Raw genomic sequence first — 19518 nt, 5'->3', positions numbered from 1 at the left:
GGTGTTGGATAGTACATTAAACATATTCCCTATCCTAAAGCGCCCCCCAGCGCAATGCGTTGTAATGGTTTGCGTTGTAAAGGCACTGCGTGGTAAAAGTTGCGTTGTAAAGGTTGTTTACCCCCTAGTACCTGCAGAATGTAAACAGTTGAAGTACATCAAATTCAAATTATGAAATTAGTACTACCCTATCAGGAAGAGAGACTCTATTAGCATCATTGTTTGGATGAAGAGTTTTTGGTCCTAGATTGAACTATGCTAGGGCAAATGTCCCGATATGCTAGAGCGAAGTTTGGAAAAAGAGGTATCCCAACCTCTTTCAAGATGGTCGCCAAATTTGCTGTAGACAAAGACCTTTTTTTCCCAGCGCGATCTCTCGCAAGGCCACAATGAATATAGTGGCGGTGCAAGCCTCCCATTGCGCACTTCAACTGAAAAGATTTCTAACGGAGAGTAGTGCTCTGCATGTGCCGACTCAAAGTGTTTACAGTGCGTTTTCTGGTCATTCCACTCGTCAGCAATCCTCATTTTTTTCCCTACCATTTTTCCCTTTAGTCTTTTTGTTCTTTTGAGTGCTTTATTCCATGCTTGTGAGGAAAGTGTCAGCATTGTGGCATTTATGTCTGTGTGACTGAACAGAGATAAAGGTTTCAAGGTGAGCGTTTTGCTTCTTGTTGCGGTTCTTGCAATGGTCCTCGGAGCTACGGTTTCGCATTCCATACTGACTGCTATCGCTCTACAGAAAAAACTGAACCGCGAATCATCATTCTCAGAAGACAAGACTCTGATACATTTGGTACATGTTTTTGAGAAAATACATGAGATACTTTTCAAGAAAATAATAGAAGTGAATGTCTTTTAGCCAAACGGAGTGTGAATAGAAATGTGATTATCTGCATAACTGTTTTGAGTTTGTAAGATAATGTATTTTTACATATATATATATTTATAGTACAGAATATCTTTTATAAAGCAATTAAAGTTTATGAGCATGTGTAACAGTATCCCCTGAGAAAGACGAAAACAAGAAGATTAATAGACATGAACAGGGAAACAAAGAAGATCGAGAGAAGCCTGAGAGGCTGCTTAGGAGACTGGGATGTCTCTTCTTTATCCCATTGCCCTTTCCCCCGAATTCCTGTAGACTTGTTCACCGTAATTCACTGAGGTAGTCTGCAGGGGTAGGAAGGCACTGGGAGTCTGCACCGGTGGATGGCTTGGCATCTGGCATCCGGAATACGTGGATGTATAGAAATATGAAATGAATGGTTGATCCATGTGTGCAATCATTATATCTTGGCAATGTCAGTTTAAAAGCCAGAGCCCCAAATGACATGATGTCTGGGTAACCGCTGTGAGGTCAGCTGCTAAACCTATGTCCTTGGAGTTGCTTTTGCCAAGGTATTTCCCGACCCAGCAGCTATAGAGATAGAATTGAGTTCAATGCATATCGTGAACCCATTAGGGTGATCATGACCACAAATGCTGACAAATTAGAGATACACACAAGAAAGGAAAACAATTAACATCCACAAAAAGTTTAAAATATAACATTTCACGGAATACATTTAGACAAATTATATAAAGGACTAAGGTGAGATACAGAGGTTAAGATCAGAGGTCTCCAGACCTACCTGACTGATGGATGGTAGACGCCTCATAGCTGCTGCCAGGAGATCCCGATATCACTGATTTTGATGCTCGCAAGGTGACACCTGCCGATGCTGTACGACAGATGCTGACGAGAGAGATACACAGAGGAGTAAGCCATCTACAGACACAGCAGTGGCTATTTAGATGGTTAAAATGCTCCTTTCGAGACCCACAAAGTTTCCTCTACTGCACGTTAAGATAAGGCCTAACATATCTTGAAGTGCTTCCCTTAAAGTGTAGAAGTCCACGGTTACATTTATAAGACTATATATAGTTTAATCAACAGCATTACATATTGACCAGGGTGTGAATAGGGATGTGTGATAAAAGCCACACAGATACCGTTTGGGTAACAAACAAGAAATTAGACCCAAACCCAAACAAGCAGATGCCCCTGGCCAGGCTTCACCATCCGTCCGCTGTGTGGCAAGTCTGGGTTTTGGTGCAGTGTGGTAGCTCCTCTAGTGTTGGGGCAGGTGGTGAATGACCACAGGTTAATGGTTAAGGTTAACCCATGGTCTTAAGAACCTTAAACTTAAAGTATGAGCCTGGCATAGTGCAACAGTGAAAAGCCGAGGTCAGATTTGACTACAGTTATAAGCCGCTACAAAACACTTTGTAAACTACAGTGTTCAGCTTTAACAAATCAAGTGATAGAAATCCCCTCCACCGGGTTGTGAGAGAGCACAAGGACACACCTGTGTGTGCAGTTGGTTTGAATTGATAGACTAAGAGGGTGGAGACATCTCCCGTTTTCAGTAAGTTTACATTCGCAAATGGGGAACAGTCAAAAGTAGTAAAGTTAGTACGAAGTGTGAGAGTAAATTTACACGTGGATTTACTCCAATGTAAATTTATCTTTGCGACTGTGACCCAGCGTACGTAAGAACGCCATCAGTCGGAGTGCAATGAATCCAATGGCTGAAGTGGGCTGAACCTGTGTCCATGCTGCGTGCGGTGACAGGCAGACGCAAACTATGAATGATCGTTCAATACAACAATAGATCAGGAATGAAGACCTAGAGCTCCTCTAGATATGTATGTATGCACACTTTTTGTGAATTCTTTTAATTACAAGGGGTTAGCAAGATACTCTCTGTGTCAGACCTAAACATGCCAAGAAGTGATTCAACTATGTTGTGAAAAAAAAATCCACAGAATCCCTCTTTGCTGTTAGAAGTGAAAGGAGACCACTCTCTTCGAAACTCACCTTCTTTTATGAATCTGTAGATTTGTGGGGGCTTAACCTGGAATTTACTGAAAATGCACCCCTTTGATAGAAAGTACATGATTCATGACTAATCCAATGATGCCGCTAGGATCCAAGCCAAGTATAACAATCCATAGTTCACTCCAAGAGATGTGTCATGCTCTGCTCAACCACAGACACCACTGTCACTCCCCAGCCTGTTAACCTAAAAAGTAAACACAATGTTCTCCCGCCCACTGACATACGTCATAGGGGACCTCTCTATCCCACTCTTGGCAATCCACCCTGTTCTGAAAATCGGACATTATCAGTGGATCCCCAACTTGACTGCTGGAAATTTGCCTCCAATCCACTTCAGTCCTAGGCACTTAACTTATATCCCACATATCGACCCAGGAGTCCCAAAGGTTTGAACAGCTCAAAGACCTTGTAATCCTGGTCAACTCAACCCAGGCCATTGCACTCTTTAAACTTCCTTCATTCATATACCCTCTGCTAGGAACATGCGTGAGAAACTTGATGAGGAGTCCCCGAGTGAGAATGCCACAACCTCGGCTGTAGGAGACACAGATTAGAATCAAATTTTTTTTTTTTTTTGAGTTCAACACTGCTTTATTGGGTATGATGATAAAGAGTACACAGCTGTTCGTGCCTACAACCCGGAGGCTGGCAGCGTAGCATACGAAATAGTACACAGCCTTGTAGCCGGTATCCCTGAGGCCCGGAGGCGTAACGTATATATGAACAAGGGGTATAGCACAGTCAGTGTTGCGCGGCACTTGAAGGATGAGCAGCAGTAGAACAGTGTTTTCAGAGGTAACATTCAGTATTATAACATTAAAAACAAAGAAAACTCCCCAACCATAAAGAAACTCAGAGGCATGTCAGACATCTACGGAAGTCGGTAGGTATGAAATCAATAAAGCATCAGCGAGAGGCAGAGCCACTTATGACATAATAGCAGCATTGTGGTACAGCCAATTTTCAAACCAATGAAGCCGCCAACAGAGATAAGCGCAGTGACGTGGAATGTAAATGTGGTACAAAAGGGTAGAATTGTGTGGGTGTGTCTGTTGAGATGCTGGGGGAGGGCGGTCTAGCCGGCGGGGAAGGGGAAAGGGGGGACAGCCACCATCAGGAAGAGGGGTTCCAGTACCGAGAGCCGTGTGGTGTACTAGATGCATAGCAGTGTATCTCAACACAAGGACAGCAGGTCCCGGCCACCATTGCCTACTATGAGTAGTGTATAGAGGGTCAGGATCAATGGTCAATGTTAGGGCCGGAGGACACGCCGTCGGTCAACACCAGGGCTATCATCAGGGTCGCCATCTTCATTCGACCGTGTGAGAAGATATGTCACCAGAGGACCCCATAGATCTTTGGGTCGGCTGGATATAGGTAATAGTTCAGTGAACGTGGTGTATTGGTCTTGACAATGGGTCAGATCTGCCAGCCATTCCTTGAACTTGGGCGCCCTGCCTCGGCCCCACCGACAGGCCACGCGCCGTTTGGCCAGCAGCAGTGCAGTGTCAATGAATTTTCGGCATGTGCTAGGGACCTGCGGCGTATATCCGAGAATTGTCACCAAGGGGTCCATGGGCACCTTGGTTCCCGTCATGTCCTCGAGGGCTCCCGACACTTGCTGCCAGTATAGCGTCACCTGAGGGCACTCCCAGGCAAGATGCAACATATCCGCATGAGCAGCATGACAACGCATGCAGCGATCATCCTCTGCCAGGCCAAATCTATGCTTTTTAACTGGCGTATAGTACATCCGCTGTAGAAATTTGTAATGTATGATTTTCAATCTGCTGCTGGCAGATATGCGGGAGGTGAGCGCGCAACAGTATAACCATTGTTCGTCCGTGACGTCGGTGGCTAGCTCAGCGGTCCAGCGCGACCGAGCACTAGAGTCTGGCATCATGGCCGCGCTCCTGAGCTGGCGATAGAGGCCAGAGACCAAATGAGCCCCATCTTGGGAGCATAGCAAGAAATGAAGTGGAGGTAGAACCTCGGGCTCATTAGGGAAAGAAGGTAAGATGTCCCTCATCCCCGCACGTAATCGCACATAATAAAACAAGTCTAAGGGAGTGCGGGCATGCGCCGCAAAGAAAAGGTCTGCCGTTTTAAAGCGCCCGTCAGCAAACAGGTCGCCCCAGCAAGAGACATGTATCTTTGCACAGAGGTTACGAAAACCCTGTTCCCACAGTAGAGTGAGATTAGGGTGGTAGGTAAGCGGCAGTTTCGGTGAGTAGGGTAGGGGGCAGGACAAGCGTTTTGCTATCCGGCGCCATGCATCCATTGTGCATGATACCGAGGTGTTCGGCGTGGTGATGGACGATTCCGGACAATGGAGTAGTCCACTTAGTGGAAGGGGGTGTACTATCCAGTCTTCTACCGCTATATGTGGCATAAAAGGCGTGGGAGCCATCCAGTGGTAAGCGTAGTGCGCCTGCGCACATTGATAATACTCCAAAAAATCAGGGATATCGAAGCCCCCTTTATCGTAGGGTAGGGTAAGCGTGGACCATTTAAGCCGGGGGCTCTTGCCTCCCCAAAAAAGCCTACACACTTCCATCTTCAGTGTCTTAAAGAAAAAGGCGCCCGGGAAATAGGGAATGTTAAGGAAGAGGTAGAGAAAACGGGGAAGAATAACCATTTTGATAAGGGATGCTCTGCCAGCCATGGAAAGCGGTAGGGTGATCCAACGATCTACAGTGGAGGTCAGCTTGGTGATTGCCACTCCATAATTAGATCGCAGTGTCTCCTCCCTGTCCCGGGATATACGGATCCCCAGGTATCGGAGATCCGTCCGGCACCACTCCAATGGATAGTCAAGGGGAAATTCATCCACCGCATCCGTCAAGGGGAAAAGTTGGGATTTAGACCAATTGATGTGCACCCCTGACATCCCGCCAAACATGATGAACTCCCTGAGTAAGGGATTCAGGTGTATCTCGGGGTGTTTAACATATATGGTAATGTCGTCTGCATAGAGGGATACGTCAATTTGTCGCTGTAGGCACTGTACCGCCCCATCTCGATGTAGTTGACGCAGGCGACAGGCGAGAGGCTCAACCGCTATGGCAAACAATAAGGGAGAGAGTGGACAACCCTGGCGCGTGCCTCTGGTGATGTCAATAGGTTGCGACAGGCGACCGTTGGTCAATATTCTCGCCGTGGGTTGAGTGTAAAGCAGACAAACCCAAGATAGAAACAAGGGCGGGAATCCCATGCTAGCCAACACCGAAAATAGGTAGGGCCATTCGACAGAGTCGAAGGCTTTAGTCGCATCCAGGAAGATGGCTGCGACAGGTATGTCAGGGTGAACCGTGCGCAGGAGAGAGAACAGGGTACGAAGATTGTGTGAAGTAGACCGGCCGGCCACGAAGCCAGATTGATCCGGTAGCAGGATTCGAGTCATCAGTAAGGACAGCCGGGTAGCCAGAACCTTAGCGAGAATTTTTACATCGCAGTTTAGAAGGGAAAGTGGGCGATAAGAGTCGCAGGAGCAGGGGTCCTTACCGGGTTTCAGAAGAGAGGTGATGACCACTTCACGCATGGAGCTAGGAAGAATGCCATCACTAAGGGACTCCGAGTATACCTCACGTAATACAGGAGCCATTATATCAATATAGGTTTTGTAAAACTCGGCAGGGATGCCATCTAGCCCAGGGGCCTTACCATTCTGAAGGGACATGATGGCATCGCGGACCTCGTCAAGTTCGAACGGTGCCGCCAGGAATGCTCTATCCCCATCGCTGAGCCAACAAAGCGCCACATCCTTTAGATAACTGGTATAGGACGCTTCGGAGCCCGCGACAGAGGTGTATAACGCGTGATAGTGTGTAGTAAACGTGTTGAGGATTTCATCCGAGTCCCTAATTGTGGTGCCGGATGCATCCTTGAGTTCAACAATAACATTGCGGCCCTTAGGAGTCTGAGTGAGCATTGCAAGTACCTTCCCAGGTCGATCCCCTTCGCAGTATTTTCTGGCCTGCCAGTGTTTACCACGGAAATTGATTTCCCTGGAGACCTCCTCCTCATACCTAGAAAGTGTCTCCCTGAAAGTTGCATGTAGTGTAGAGTCAGTGTCCTCCACCATTCGGCATTCCAGGTCCCTCAGCTCTCCCTCCAATGTGCCAATAGTGCGAAGTATGTCGCGTAGGACCCCACAACTCTTAGAAATGCAGTATCCCCTGATGGTGACCTTAAAAGCCTCCCATATGTGTTCTACCGAGTCTACTGAGCCCCTATTTCTAGGGAAAAAAGCAGCTATCTCCTCACCTAGTTCAGTTCGAAATACAGTGTCAAGCAATATGTTAGGGCGGAGTCTCCAGTGTGGCCTAGGGTTATCCCACCCCGGAATGTGGAGTTGAAGCATGACAGGGCTGTGGTCAGAGTATGTTCTGGGTAAGTGCATTCCCCCTTTCAATGTTGATGCTATCTCTTTGGTGACAAGAATATAATCCAGGCATGCCCACGTTCCCGTGTGAGACGTAAAGTGTGTACCTTCCCTCCTGAATGGGTGCAAGTGTCTCCAAGCATCAAGCAGCTCGCCCTCTGTAAGCACCCCCTCCAACGCCTCACGCGCTCTAGGTTTGTAAGTGCACACCCCATCCGCCCTATCTAGGTGAGGCACTATTGCCAGGTTGAAATCACCTCCCCAGATGACGTGACGTGATCCTATAGCCATGATCTTGCCCCATAGTGTAGAGAAGAAGGTAGGTTCATCCGCATTCGGTGCATATGCAACAACAAATGTGAAGGTATCTCGCCCCAGCCTGCCCCACATTAATGCCTACCGCCCCTCCCCATCCACCAGTTCCCCACATTTATAAAACGGAACATTGCGGGCTATAATAATAGCCACCCCTCTCGCATAATTGGAATACGAGGAGAATACTCGGTCTCCAGCCCATCTATTCGCAAAAGTAGGTTTAGTACGTGGTGGCAAGTGGGTTTCCTGAATCATGGCGACCTGTACATGATGTCTATCCAGATAGGCCAGGACGCTGCGACACTTCTTAGCATTATTTAGACCACGAACATTCCAAGACATAAGCGTCAATTGAGAGTTAACATTCAGAGTAACCATAAGTAGTTCAATAGCAAAAATGACAGCACCAACCAATGCAATAAGTTCTGTCCAAAATCATTCCACCAAGCCAGATGCAGAAGCTGTCGCACAGTCTGCATACCCATTCCGAGTGATAGTTGCCTCGTCTTAAAACAACCAACCCCCCCTCCCACCCCAGCATCCCAATCATGCCAGTAGCCGATGAGCCCCACCCACCTTCCCCCCCCCATCCATGCCCTCCCAGTCTCTGCAACAACAACAACAAAAACAGTAGTAGTCTCAGGGGGAACACCCTGTAGGGGTTAGGCATAGAGTGTGCGCAGCACCCTCTCGGTCCATAGCTCCCGTCTGTACCGCCCTCGGTGGAGCATAGGGCCTAGAGAGTGGGCCTCGATTTACGTTACCACAGGTGTGTTGCATCCGCTCAGGTCCGATGCAGGTATTCATCGCAGCGTCCGCAGGTAGGATGATGGACGTCATGCAATACGTAGAAAGGAAATATCCAACATAGCCTGCCCGGGTATTCAAGGAACATTCTGTGCCGGCGGCAATTCCTCGTCAGATATGTCCGCCTCAGCATCTCGCTCTTCTCTGCGTGCCCTCCTGAGCGATTTTAAGAAGTCCTCAGCCTTCTGCGGATTCGTGAAGAAGCGCTGTGTGCCCTGATGCGTGATCCGCAGCTTTGCCGGATACAGGAGAGCATAATCCACCTGTGCCTCACGCAACTTCTTTTTCACTGGGAGAAATTTGCGTCGTTCTTCTTGCACCATCGGGGTGAAGTCCGGATATATGGAGAACGCAACACCATTATAATTCAGCGAGCGCTGAGTACGGGCCGCCCTCAATGCGGTGTCCCGGTCCCGATAGTTCAACAGTTTGGCTATGATGGGCCGGGGTGGCAGTCCAGGTTTCGGCATAGGCGCTAAAGAACGGTGTGCTCGCTCAACAATGAATTGGGGTGAGAAAGCTTCGTCACCGATTGATCCCTTAAGCATCTTCTCGACGTATAGCTCCATTCTGCCTGTGTCTGTGGATTCCGGCACATTCGTAATGCGTATGTTGTTCCGGCGGCTGCGGGCTTCTAAGTCCTCGTTTTTAGCCGCTATAATTCGAAGCAAATTGTCCAATCGGGCTAGTTGCGTTGTGTGTGTCGCGGAAACATCCGCATCATCAGAGACACGTTGTTCCACGGCTGTCAGTCGCTCCTCATGGCGATCCACCTTGTGGACCAGCGCGTCCAGCCGTGCAGTGACGCCGTCCACCTTCTCAACAACTGTAGCGAACCCTTGCCTCATCTCCTGAAAAAGGCTGTGGAGGTCCAAGTCAGCTGTCGGGGGCGTAGCGGCCCTCGAAGGGGCCCCGCTGGGACCGGTGGGTACGGATTTGGCGCCTTTTTTGGCGCCTTCAAAACTCAGTTTGGCTTGGCGGTTATCCGAGCGCCCCATGATGATCGTGGTATCTAGCTGTCGCTATCGCCGTCAGTAGGTTATATAGATGGAGTGTCCAGGCAGGTAAGTAGTTAGACAGCCGGTGGGCTAGCTAGACACTGAGAGCTATGGAGGCCCCCGACGAGGACGTCGAGTATAGAGTGCAGCCGCTGTCGGGGCAGGGGCGCAGTGCACCAGTCGCTCTCCGGTCCCTCAGTGTCCCCTCCGTAATGCTGGGGTGCAACGAGTAGTAGGGGTCAGAATAGCCAGGAGACAGCAATCACAAGGGAGCCGACCCAAGGCTCAGTGTAGCTAGGAGGCGGGCCGACGGTAGAGCAGCTCGCCGGGTGCACCGGGGAAGTCCAGGCGTCTCCCGGTTAGTCCGGGCGTTGCAGTTCCTTCTGCCCGGGGAGTACGGGTGAGGAGTCCCACCGCCGCACCAAGTCACCGCACGGCCTCCGCTCCCCTGCCGCGAGGCCCGGAGCACCGCCCGTCCCCCAGACACGCAGGAAGCGCTACGCAGCTCAACCCGCTCCCGGCGGGAGAGCCGGCTTACCCGCAGTCCAGGCGCCGAAGACCAACAGTCCGCGATGGCAGTAGCGGGGGGGTAGACGAGGCCTCCGCACCTTGTCCCCAACCGTCGGCCCCACGTTGAAGCACAATCTCAGCTCCGGGCGGATGGTGAAAGACGCGGCCCAGCCCCTCGTGGCCAGCCGCGGTGTCGCGTAGTGCGCTGCAGCCGGGTCCAAGCGCTCTCAAGGTCCAGGCTATCTCCGGAGCTAACAGAAACGGCAATATCTCTGGCTCCTCAACTCACAGCAGCGTCAAACTCGGGTCGAGCGTGGAGGCCGCCGTCCCACACCTTTTGCTGGCTGTATAGTCCGGAACAACACCTTGTGGCACAGGATACGTGTAGGATCACTTATCGAGGCACGGGAGCTACCAGCCTAGGCAGCCATTCCGCTTGCGCGCCCTCTAGCGCCCCTCACAGATTAGAATCAAATTAACTTTAATTTTTAACAATCTTACCCTCTTCAGATACAAAAACAGAGAATCCATGGGAGGAGGCAAGGTAGCAATGCTTTATGACTTCTTCCTTTGGTGCAAGGAAATCCTATCCAGGAGTTGATCGTCTGGGTGGACACACGCTGTGCAGTACGGTCAAAGGTAATTTTATTCGAATAATAATAACCATACAATATTGCACAGGTAAAAACTTTGAAAAGTGAAGTACTATGTTATAACTCGAATTTCAACAATTTCCCTTAGAATCACTAGAGTTCATATTGAGCTATATTGAAATAAATCACTGAGGAGCCGTCATTACGTTACATCATCCGACTTTTTAAGGTCAATAGGCGTTCTGCATTGAGATAAAGTTTTATGAAAGCAGTTATTATTTGTGGTGATTCCCGTTTCATGCCAAATAAAAAAGCATGCGGACATGATCTGATACCATACATATTAAAAAATCTTTTCAAGCGGGGCGTTGCCAACTTCCGACGGGAATGGCCGCACGGTAGCCTAGCTCTGTGGCGCCACTCCCGAATCATCCGATTGAATCCTTCCGCCCTGGCCGGATCCGCTCTGAGAGGGGACGGACATATCTTGCAGGTGACGGAAGTGCTTCTGAGGCAGTTTGGTGAAAATCCACGCCGTCCGTGCGAGGTGAGGCCCAGTGGACGGCCCGCCAGCAGTGATTGGGCCGAGGAGGAGTGTTGCTCACCAGCAGCCATACGCTACGCGACGCCAAGGATCCAGCCTGGGTCCCCGGCGGAGCGGCGATTGATTGCTGAACGGCGAATGCGGATGGATTGGGGCAGTGATTGTCGGATAGAAGGAGGGGCATTTCTGCCGGTGAGCGAACTCGATGCTGACATCGTGGTATAGGCAACGGCCGCACCCCTGAACCGCCATCTTGAGTCCTCGCCCGAGGGCTCATACAGAGAGCTGCCCGACCTGGTATACATCAGCACTGGGGTGTTTAGTGCACCACTGGCCACACTGACTGACTGTGGAGATCCTGGGGTCCGGTAGTGATCTACCTGCCTGACAAGCGCGGGGGCACTTGTAGAGTGAGCGAGAGATACAGGTATGGGGCTGCGTGGCCCTGGGGGTATGCTCGGCGGCTGAGAAGGTACTGATTGACACTGTGAATCCGGCCCGACTGGTGGGCAATTAATGCTGCCCCCGCGAGTAGGACCCATTGTGCGCGCCCGTCAGGAGTGGCCTCAACTAAGGAGACCGAGACAATTTGAGAGGGGCCATCTCCCACAATATTCTGCCCGAGTTTGAAGTATTTAACCCTCCTGCCGAGCAGCCAGTGTGGGTGATGCCCGGTTGGTGGAGCGAGCTGTGGGTGTGCACGGACAGCTAAGCAGATCTCAGATATCATCTGGCTGCGGTGAGTCGGTTGAGCCCAGGGGACAGACAAAGAGAGTGCGGACTTGGGCGCCGTGGGCTCCTTTGAGCTGTGGTGATTGCAGTGGGGTGGTGATACTGCCTTGTGGATGGGGTGCCACTCGCCAAAACCGACAGGCCAAGTGGCAGAATCTACTGCAGGCAGCAGTGAGTAACGATCGCACCCCTACTTTGTGTGGCAACCATCGGGATGGACACAACATGGCGTCTGGACGCAGCAACCGCACAGCAACACAGGCCAAATTGGACAAATTTGCAAAAGCAACAGAGTGAGGACCGGGAGGGAACAGGCGACCCTGGGCGAGGCCACAGAACCCACGAACAAACATATTCTCGAGGCTATCACGATGATACAGACCTTCCTTGAGGCCCGGCTAGATACAGTGGCAACAGAGGTGGCTCTGATTCGTGAAGATATGAGGAAAATGGCAGAGTGATTGGGCACAGTGGAAAATACCGCCAAGGAACTAGTCACGGACACCACCCTTCTGAAACGACAGGTGACCGAACTGCGTACTTCTCATGAGGCAATGGCTCTACAACTGGACGAATACGAAAGCAGAATGTGGTGCAACTACGTCTGCATTATTGGCATGCCGGAGCGTGCAGAAGGGCAGGACGCTGATCTGTTTGTGGAGGAACTAGTTCTTAAGCATCTGTAACCACGAGGCCTGTCCAAATGCTTTTCCATTGAACGGGCTCACCGAGTGCCAGGGGGCTGCCTGAGGCCGGGTGCGCCTATACGGCCGCTCCTGGCCCGGGTGTTTAACTTTAGAGAACGCAACGTTATCCTGCAAACCGCAAGAGGCCCCCCACTGAACATAGAGAACAGCAAAACCACGTTCTTTCCTGATTTTACCCTGAGAGTTCAGAAACAGCGCCACAGTTTCCTGGAGGTCAAAAGAGCCCTCAGGGCTCAGGAGATCAAATATGCTATGATGTTCCCTGCCAAATTAAGAGTGGAAGCAAATGGTAAGCTGTGGTTTTTCAATAGGCCAGAAGATGTTTGGGACTGCTAGACGGGTGGCGTACCGTAGGAAAGAAACCACTTACCATCCCCCACGCTGCCAATGGAATAGATGATTGGCACCAGCAGAGACGTTCCCCTCCACATTCTGATTCGGACTCCCAGAGTCACACAGGAGGGCGCTGAATCTGAAGTCTATGAAGAAGCTGTTGGACACTCCCCGGACTTTGGGTGCTCTACTGGGTAGCTGCGTAACATGGCAAATATACTGACCTATGGCTTGTACTTCAGCTGGGTGGGCCAAGGAATCCAGGTGATGGTCAAATAACTGTGCCCCATATTTGATGTTTAGGCCCGATGGGTCGCTGACTTGAGTTTGGCTTTTGGGTAGCGGTGGGGCCAGGGCGGAGACTGAGTATTTTATACAATTGTTTCAAGGGAGTGGGGTTGCTCACGTTCCCAAAGTTGTTTAAGGGTGGGCAACTGGTACTCTGCATGTTGGGGGTGGTGGGCAGTTCAAGTCCCGTTGTGCAGGGAGGCAGGGAGGGGACAGGGAGTTCGAATGGGGTTGATTGCATCTGTTTTTTTTCTTTTTTTTTAATGCATTGGTGCGTGTTGCTTCTAGGACAGTGGGCACCTTACTTGGCATCAATGTTTTTAATATCTGCAGTATATCTCGAAACGTCACATTACAATCTGGCAGACTTGGTTTCGCTGTATAAGGGGACTCAGGAGACGGATGTATGACATGACAATGTGGGCTTTTACCCCGCACTACCATTACCACGCTGCTTTTACAACGCAAGTTGTTACAACGACTTGCGCTGTAGGCGCTGGATTGTGGATTAGTTTAATTTTATATTCCAACTACAGCCCACGTTACAGTAGGGAAGGTGTTGGAATAGAAAATTAAACTATTCCTTTTCCAACAGCGCCCTCCAGAGCAAGTCGTAACGACTTGCGTTGTAAAAGCAGCATCGTAATGGCAGCACGGGGTAAGGAGACGCATGTAGGGACGGTCCATCGATGAAGTAGATGAACCGCTGACATATTTCAATGGCGCCTGGTCCTGGCCTTAGAGTGTCCACCTGGAACTTAAATGTACTGGGGGACAAAATTAAAATAGGTATTGTCTTACAATACATTCATCGACATGCATTTGACATAGTACTGTTACAAGAGACTCATCTAATAGGGAACTCATGTATGGCCCTGAATAGGAAGGGATACAGAATGATAGTGCATTCTGGCTTTACTACGGGCTCTAGAGGGGTGGGGGTCCTCCAACGCAAAGGCTGCCTCTATGTGGTTCACAACACCTGGACAGATGCACTGGGTAGATATGCAGCAAGTACGGGTACGTGGGAAGGTAGGGTCATTAATGTGATCTCAGTGTATGCCCCACCAGGATTACAGCGGTTAACACTACAGGATGAGGGGGCATTGATACTAGACTTGCCTGTGGGGTCGCGAGTATTGGGGGGTGGTTTCAACTTGACTATGGATGGCCTGCATGACCGACTTCCAGCCAGAACTGACCCGGCACATGGCTCACAACTCCAGGAGTTCACCAATGCTCTGGGGGTGGTAGATATATGGAGGTGGTCGCACCCTCACCACACACACTTCACGTTTCAGTCAGGGGTACATGGTAGTCAATCACGAATAGATTATCTGTTCACACATGCTCAGGACATAAACGCTTTTACTGACTCCACCTGTCTGGCACGAGGGATATCGGATCACTCCCCTATCTTGACAACTTTTGGCACACAACGCACTAGGCGTCCCTGCCCAATCATGATACATCCGTGGGCGTTGAAGGTACCGCACATTAAGGAAAGCCTCCGGCAAGATACAGATTATTATTTTGCTGAAAATGTGGGATCGGTCACGTCGGCAGTAACCCTCTGGGGTGCATTTGGGGCAGTTATCAAGGGCAGGCACTGTCGCTGATGGCGGGACACAGAATTGCGCGTCACAGGAGGGTGGCCGAACTGGAAAGGGACATATTGCACATGGAGGTCATTTCACAGGCCCCTGATCCTGACATCCAACACAGTATTAAAATAAAAAGACAGGATTACAGACAGCTCTTCTTGGAGGAGGCCACTATGTGATCCTTAGCTACTCGTCACTGGATTTATGAATAAGGCGAGCGCCCGGGTAAACTCCTGGCATGACTGGAACGTAATTAACAGGCAGCATGATGGGTGCGAGCAATAAACGGCCCTGACGGCACACTGATAACTGACCCTAAGGGAATTGCTGAAGTTTTTGCGTCTCATTTTGAGGAAGTGTATAGGGTCCCACCGACCTCCCAAGCCTCACTGTCAACTGATCTCCTTGCCACCATCGAGGTTGTGTGTATCCCGCAGCAGGTTAGGGATGCACTGGAGGTGGACTTCTCTGCAGAAGAGGTCCAAAAAGCAATACAGGATGTTCGGTCCGGCAAAGTGATGGGTCCTAATGGACTCCCTATCGAGCTTCTTAAACCGATGGCAACGAAGCTAGCTCCCCACCTGTTGCACTTATATAATGAACGCTATGAAGCGGGGCTTCTCCCGGCTGATATTCGAACAGCGGCCATTGTGGTTATCCACAAACCCGAAAAGCCGGCGGAAGATTGCAAATCGTACGGCCCTATTTGGCTGCTTACCATGGAAGCAAAAATCCTAGCCAAGCTCCTGGCCAACCGACTACTCCTGTATCTTAAGGATTTGATTCATCCAGATCAATCTGGCTTTATGCTGGGTAGAAATCCGGCTATGAACCTGCGACGTGTACATGGGGCGCTGGGACGAATAGACACCCTACAGGAGGAAACGCTTCTATTGTGTCTAGATGTCACTATGGCATTTGATACCATAGTATGGGAGCATCTTTTTGCTGTCCTGGCTCGCATGGGGTTCAGACCCAAACTGATAAGATGGATCAAGTTACTATATACGCAGCCCATGGCGCATGTCAGGGTGAACAATCATCGCTCTGCCACTTTTCCCCTTTGCCGTGGCACGAGGCAAGGTTGCCCGCTGTCTCCGCTCCTATTTGCCATGGTACTGGAGCCACTGGCCGTCTGGATCAAGGGAGATCCAGGAATAAGGGGTATGAAATGGACATGTGACCATGAGGACCGAATATCACTCTATACGGACGACATCTTGCTCTATCTGGCCTCTCCAGCACACTCGCTGTAAAGGGTGTAACACATCATCCATATATTTGGCACGCATTCAGGGTGTCAGATAAACTAGTCCAAATCCCAGATGTATGCACTATGGGGCGAGCCCCCAACCAGTCAGCGGGGCTATGACATTCCAGTAGCGAGACAAGGTTTTCGATATCTGGGCATTTATATTACCTCCGACACTAATCTCTTCTTCAAACTGAATCTGCTGGTGCCCCTTCAGCGCCTAAGATCAGATGTTAGGCATTGGAGATCTCTGCCCCTTACTCTCTTGGGACGTGCATCCCTGTTTAAGATGCTCGCCCTCCCGCGCTTTCTCTACGCACCCAACCCTGTCCCTGATTCATACTTTTTTGCAAATTGAAGTTGTGCGGGGCTTGCTGTGGGAATGCCGACCTCCACAAATTGCCATCAACAAACTTACCATGGGATGATATGACTGGGGTGTAGGGCCGCCAGACATGCGTCTTTATTATCAGGCATCACAGTTGACGGCCATTAACAGATGGGTGTTTGGCCCACACGATGATCCTATTTTCCGCAGAAACCATTGGCTCATGAGGAAGGGGGGCTATAATAAGGCATTATATTCTAACTATCGGAAGCTGCAACTGACTGGCCCCACGGCTCGAATGGTAGAAGTGTGGCATGGACTCCAGTGGAAGCTGGGGTGGCATGACCGCCTGAAAAGGCAACTCCTCTCTAGGAACCAGATATATTGGATCGCCTCCGTACCTGTCCGAGGTTTGACAAATGGGACACAATGAATATGCTACTTACCAGTATGCATCTGTTCTTGGCATGTAGGGCTGCTAACATTCATATCTATTGCATAGATCGCCGCCTAGTGTTGGGTCCGGATGATTGCACATTGTTGTCCTGGAAGAGTCTTCGAAGTATCACGAGATAGGTGGCTCCTCCCCTGGACTACAGTGCGCATGGGCATCGACTCCATCCCCAGATTGTTTTTAGCCCTTGTGGCAAAGATGGGAGTGCGATAGTAGAAATGATGTCCATGCTAGTGATGAAATGCAAGAAGTAATCTGCAGCTGCTACAGGCGCCGGGGAGGAGGGTGGGCGATATGAATGTTAGCAGCCCTACATGCCAAGAACAGATGCATACTGGTAAGTAGCATATTCAGTTCGAGGCATGTGGGCTGCTAAATTCATATCTATTGCATAGAATACATAGCAGTCCCCTCATTAGCGGTGGCCGCCCGTGCCAGCTGCAGAAGTCTGAAAAAGAGTTTTGAGAACAGCCTGTCCTACAGCTGCCTGCTGTTTGGAGTGCACATCTACACAGTAATGTTTGGTAAATGTATGTGGTGTAGCCCACGTGGCTGCTCTACAAATGTCTTCCAAAGGAATGTTACCTAGGAATGCCATGGAGGCCCCCAACTTGCGTGTGGAGTGCGCCCTGGGGGGGACCGTTAAAGTGCGTTTAGCCTTCTGATAACAAATCTGAATACATTTAACGATCCACCTGGCTATTCCAGCTTTGGAAATAGGGTTGCCTTTGTGCGGTGCTGAGAAGGCAACAAAAAGTTGCTGTGTCTTTCTAAAGTGTTGTGTTCTGTCAATGTAGTACATTAATGCCCTTTTAACGTCCAGCGTGTGGAGCATTCTTTCCGCTACTGTTTCTGGGTTTGGAAAGAATGCGGGCAGTTCAATCGTCTGATTGACATGAAACTGTGACACCATCTTTGGAAGGAACTTGGGGTTAGTGCGGAGCACAACCCTGTTTGAATGGACTTGAATAAATGGCTCTTGTATTGTGAGCGCTTGTAGCTCACTAACACGTCTTAGAGACGTGATAGCAATGAGGAAAGCCACTTTCCATGTCAAGAACTGAACCTCACACGAATGTAGAGGCTCAAAAGGCGGGCCCATCAACCTAGTGAGGACCACGTTGAGGTTCCACACTGGAGCGGGTGGGGTCCTGGGAGGAATGACCCGCTTCAGCCCTTCTAGAAAAGCTTTAATGGCAGGCACCCTGAAAACAGAGAGATGCTGCCTGTTTTGAAGATAAGCCGCTATGGCGGATAAGTGTATCCTAATGGAAGCGTACGCTAGATTGCATTTGTAAAGATGCAACAAATAGCAGATGATGTTAGGAATGGATGCATCTAGCGGGTTTATGTTATGTGCTGTACAATAAATGACAAACCGCTTCCATTTTGCTGCATAGCAAGCTCTTGTAGTGGGCTTCCGTGCCTCCCTGATGATGTCCATGCATTCAGGAGGCAGGTTAAGGTAGCCAAACTCTAAGACCTCAGGAGCCAGATCGCCAGATTGAGCTGGTGCGGATCTGGATGCTGAATGTCGCCATGGTTCTGCGTCAAAAGTCTGGGTGTGAGGTGCAGCCTTTAATGCGGTACCACGGAGAGTTCTAGAAACGTGGTGTACCATGGTTGGCGTGCCCATGTTGGAGCAACCAGGATGAGTGTCATCGAGTGTTGCTTTAGCTTTCTTGCCACCAGCGGTATTAGAGGTGCTGGGGGAAAAGCTTTGGCATTTAGCGTTTTCCCTTGTGGCAAACAGGTCTGTCTCTGGATGACCCCACTGCTGGAAGTACGGGCGGAGTACTGATGGATGTATCTCCCACTCGTGCATTTGATGGCTGTACCTGCTGAGCAGATCCGCCATTTGATTGTCCTTGCCCGGGAGGTGTTCCGCCATGAGGAAAATGTTCCTCTGAATGGCCCACTTCCACATGCTCTGAGCCAGATGAGACAGCTGTGGAGAGTGCGTACCTCCCTGCTTCTGGATATAGTACATGGCAGTCATGTTGTCCGTCCGGATCAACACGACTTTGTTTCACAGATGTACCTTGAAGGACTTGAGTGCCATGAAGATTGCCATCAACTCTAGATAGTTGATGTGCATCTTCTTTTGCTGTGTCGTCCATAGTCCCTGCACCGTGTAGTGGAGCACATGAGCCCCCCATCCCTGGAGAGAAGCGTCCGTCGTCATGATGATCTGCGGCACAGGCTCCTGGAACGGTCGGCCCTTGCAAAGGTTGTGTGGATTCCACCAATGCAGAGAGCTGTATGCCCGACCGGTCACCAACACTAGGTCTTTCAATTGTCCCTGAGCCTGTGTCCACTGATGCGCCAAGCATTCTTGGAGCGGACGCATATGCACCCTTGCGTGCGGGACTATGAAGATGCAGGAGGCCATCATGCCTATCAACTGCATAAACACTCTCGCTGGGAGTGAGTGTTGCGGTCTGAACCTTTGGATGAGCGACTGGATGTTGTCGATCCTCACCTGGTTCGGCTGAGCCGTAGCAGTCAGAGTATTTATTGTCGCGCCCAGATACTGCCGCACATGGGCTGGCTGAAGGTGCGACTTTGGATAGTTCAGTGAGAACCCCAGACTGTGAAGGAGGTGAATTGTGTGGGACATGTCTGCGGCGCACTGCTGTTCCGACTTTGCTTGAACGAGCCAGTCGTCTAGGTAAGGGTAGACATGTATGTTCTGTCTCCTGAGGTGCGCCGCCACGGTCGCCAGACACTTTGTGAACACTCTGGGGGCAGTGGTCACTCCGAAGGGTAGGACCTTGAACTGGTA

Source organism: Lissotriton helveticus, chromosome 8 (assembly GCF_964261635.1).
Source record: "Lissotriton helveticus chromosome 8, aLisHel1.1, whole genome shotgun sequence".
Lineage (NCBI taxonomy): Eukaryota > Metazoa > Chordata > Amphibia > Caudata > Salamandridae > Lissotriton > Lissotriton helveticus.
Note: the sequence above shows the minus strand (reverse complement) of the source record.